Here is a 4,216-nt window from a genome sequence, read left to right as displayed (position 1 = left end):
ACGAAACCGATTCCGAAGAAGAGTTAGCTATCACAATGGCTAACATTGATGAAGTCCCCATGGGGGAATGGAAGAAAAGGATACGTGATGACACCGGGTCGGGGCTTGTGCAACCCGCAATTCCCGCGACCGCTACATTCGAACTAAAAGGCCATATTCTCGCCCAACTCAAGGAGATTCCTTTTTACGGGAAGGATCACGAAGACGCTTACAAGCACTTGGACGAAGTGAATGATGTGGCCGATTACTTCAACGTCCCGAATGTTCCACGCGAGACCCAGCTTCTTCGCATGCTTCCTGTCACATTTAAAGGAGCTGCAAAAGATTGGTTAAAGTCACTTCCTCCCGGATCGGTCACCACATGGGCCAAGATGAAAGAAGAATTCATAGACCATTTCTGTCCGCCCTCCAAGATAGCCAAGCTAAAGAAAGCCATTGCCAACTTCGAGCAACAACCCGGAGAATCTCTTTATGAAGCTTGGGAAAGATACAAGAGCCTACTTAGAAATTGCCCACACCATGACCTTAATAGCCAACAAGAGGTCTCCATCTTCTATGATGGAGTCAATGTCACCACAAGGCAATTGCTTGATTCTCAAGGCCTGCTCACAAAGAAGGCGCCCCCGTTAATTAAAGAATTAATTGAAGAATTCTCTAAGCACTCTAGAGAATACCATAATCCGAGAAACGAAGTAAGTCGTGGGGTAGTGAACGCGGCAAATGATAGCATGGCGGCGGTGATAGCTAAGCTTGATAGTCTAGATCGAAGAATGACAAAAATGGATCAAGCAATCCATGCTATTAGGGTAGGATGCGAAAATTGTAGAGGGCCCCATCTCACAAAGGATTGTGATTTAGATGAGAATGGAAATAAGAAAGCTCACGTCTTTTATTCAAGTGGTGATCGATATGATGAAAATTGGTGGAAACCTAAGAAGGATTGGCTACCATACGAGGAGTATAAGAAGGCAAAGGAGGAGAAATACAAGCAGAAGGAGAGGGGACTATACCAAAAGGAAGAACCGGTAGAAAAGAAAGCCGATTTAGAAGAGTTATTCACTAGATTCATAGCCGCGTCCGAAAAAAGACACAGTGATCACGATGCTGCCATACACGAGACCAGAAACATGCTTAGGAATCAGTAAGCATCAATTCTCAACATTGAGAAACAGCTGGGGCAGCTTGCGCATCAAGTGAATGATAGAAGACCGGGTCAACTTCCGAGTAACACCGAACCCAATCCAAGAATGGAGAATATAAGTGTAATAACCTCCAGCAGTGAAGAAACATTCACAGAAGCACTGAAAATCTCCAAGAAGAAGGCAGAAAAGGAAGAAGAATCGGATCCAGCAAAACCCGATCCGACTAGCCGAGTCACTCCAATGGACTCGACGAGTCCATACGTAAATAATAAAACTGCCAGTACTTTGAAGCCTTATAATCCTCCTCTGTCATACCCAATCAAAGCCATGCCTGCAGAAAAAGTAGAAGCATACAGAACCTTCATGACACATGTTAAAGCTTTACAAGTTAATGTGCCATTTGTGGAAACAATGCTCCAAACACCCAAGTACTTCAACTTGCTTAAGGGCCTTTTCGCTGCTAGGAAAGATTTGGTTGAAGTCGCGGAAATATTGATGAGTGAGCTACCTGAAAAGAAGGGTGATCCGGGAAATATTGTGATCCCGTGCCAATTTGGTAATGAAGTTTCCACCCGAGCATTAGCTGATTCGGGGGCAAGCATCAATTTGATGCCTTTGTCATTCTTTAAGAAGTTGAATTTACCAAAACCAAGGCCGGTGAATATGAAGATCCATTTGGCAGACAAGACGATAATTCATCCACAAGGCGTTTGTGAGGACCTCCTAATAAAAGTGGACAAGTTAATTTTCCCAGTAGACTTCGTGGTAGTTGATATGAAAGAAGACCCCGAAATTCCAATTATTTTGGGGAGATCATTCTTAAACACCGCGTGTGCTCTAATTGATATATGTGAGTCTACATTGACATTGAGAGTGGGTGATGAGTCGGTGATGTTTAAAGCTATTCCAGAAGCCAAGCAAGAAGAAGAAAAGAGAGAAGAAATCTCATTTATCCAATTGGATGATGAGATATTACAAAAAGAGCTTGAAATTTTGCTAAAAGAAGATCCAAGCAAGTTTTTGCTACACTCTGAAGAAGGTGGAGATGCTAGCAAAGACTTGGAGGAGTTAGAAAAGCTACTGGAAGGAGCCAACTCAGAAAACACTCCAGAATTGATGGAACCCGATCAGACTCGCCAAGTCACCTTGATGGACTCGACGAGTCCAGTCGAATTTGATAAAAACTTGGCCAATGTTGATCTGTTTGTTGATAGTTCTTCACATACCCTGGATTTAGTTACTATTTATGATTCTTTGGAAGAACAAACAGCAGAAGAAGGAAAAGGAATGGAATTCCAAGACGCCGAGGTGGCATGCCTTGATACAATTCCATTTGGAGAAGGGTTGAACACAGAAAAGGATGAAGACATAAAGGGAAGAAGGGTGGAAGCTGATCGACCATTCACTACTAAACCTAAAGCACGAACCATTACAAAATATGAAGTGATTAAATTTAAAGAGAAGGAGGTACAAGAGAAGGTAAAGAAGAATGGGTTAAAAAAGAAAAAGAGAAAAAGGGAAGCCCAAGCAGCTGAGGAGGATGGTGTGAAAAAGAAAAGAGATGAATTGAAAAAGGCTTACAAGAAAAAGATTCACGCTTACAAGACCAAGTATAAACCACAAAAAGTTAGGCGTGCATTCCCGATACTTGAAGATGATGAAACGTAGATGGGAAGGAGTCTAGCTAATGACTCCTTAAAAAGAAGCGCTTGGCGGGAGGCAACCCGTTATATAGAGTTTGCTTTCTTTTACTTTTTAGTTCTTTTTAGTTCTTTTTAGTTTTTTTTTCGTTTTATTTATTTTAATCTTCCAAATCATCGGACATGTCTGCTTGAGAGTGTGCATAGTTTAAGTGTGGGGTGAAATGATTTTAAATAAATAACAAATTTTTGAAATTATGATTTTTTGCAAGAGACTCGCCGAGTTAGACCACGACTCGACGAGTCCGTTATGGATTTTAGAAAAAGTTTAAGTTCGCGACCAGACTCGCCGAGTCTGACCGTGACTCGAAGAGTCGGTATTATTTACAGAAAAAAAATAATTTCGAAATTATTTTTACAACCGGTAACTAGGGTTTTAACCCTAAGAATCAGTTTTCACATACATACTCGCCGGGTGCCCCTCTCTAACTTCCTCTCAAGCATTTATATTTTTTTTCTTCAACTTTTCTTCAAATCTCTCAAGTTCAAACTCAAAAGGTAACAAATTTCTTCTTGATTTCTGTTAAAGACGTGATTATAAGGCCATCTATGGTAGCAATTGCATGAAAAACCCGTTTTTGAAAAGGAGTAAATTTTTAGAGTTTTGATTTTTCATGATTTTTTGTTGTTTTGAACGTTTATTTTGGCCTTAATACCTTAATAGTAAGTGCATAGACAAAACCCTTGACAAAATTTCCAGGTTTCATGGTCTAATTTTCATCGACCCGTCGACTGACTCGTGCAGTTCGCACGACTCGCCGAGTCGTACCTGGACTCGACGAGTTGAGTCGGGGAACATATGCGAGATGTTTTTAATGATATTCTGTGTTTTCTGGGTTTTGTGTATTTGTTTTGCAGAAATCATGTTCAGAAGGGGGCAAAGTTCCAGTGGCCACCAAGGGGATTTTCCGTGGCTAAACTTCCCACAAATCGAGTCCGCTTCGACATTGCGGAAATGGAAGAAGAAGCTGGCTGATATCAAGAAGAAAGAGGTCTATGTGCCCAACCGGATAGATTGGGATTGGCTGCAGAATGTTCGTTATGAGGAGGAGTTAGCTCCTTATCTTGTGAAGGAGTTTTATCATGAAGGCGAAACAATGGTTTGTGACGGGTGGAGTCGGGTCTTCCGTATTCAAGAGCCGGTTTATTTGAAGCTTTGTTTGGAGTTTTTCTCCACGGTATCTTTCACTGAGGGAGTGGATGCTTATCACCCGTCCAGCTTCAGTTTCTGTCTTGGGGGAGAGTTTCATCAATGCTCTATGGTGGATCTTGCCTGTCGATTAGGGGTTTATGATCAGCCCTTGGTCTCAACACCCATCTTTCGGGCCTTTTTGGCACAAACCCATATGGTCTTTCCTGAAGGAGTTACGAGTA

General features: G+C 41.7%; 1 non-coding gene across 1 annotated transcript; it reads right to left on the bottom strand.

The window, feature by feature from the left end:
* Window positions 1–419: 419 nt before the first annotated feature.
* LOC111889910 (small nucleolar RNA R71) lies at window positions 420–526 on the bottom strand. The gene has a single exon (XR_002849662.1). It is a non-coding gene; the product is annotated as a small nucleolar RNA R71 (small nucleolar RNA).
* Between the last annotated feature and the right edge of the window lie 3,690 nt (window positions 527–4,216).

This window comes from Lactuca sativa, chromosome 8 (assembly GCF_002870075.4).
Source record: "Lactuca sativa cultivar Salinas chromosome 8, Lsat_Salinas_v11, whole genome shotgun sequence".
Classification (NCBI taxonomy): domain Eukaryota; kingdom Viridiplantae; phylum Streptophyta; class Magnoliopsida; order Asterales; family Asteraceae; genus Lactuca; species Lactuca sativa.
This window is presented reverse-complemented; position numbering and strand designations above follow the sequence as displayed.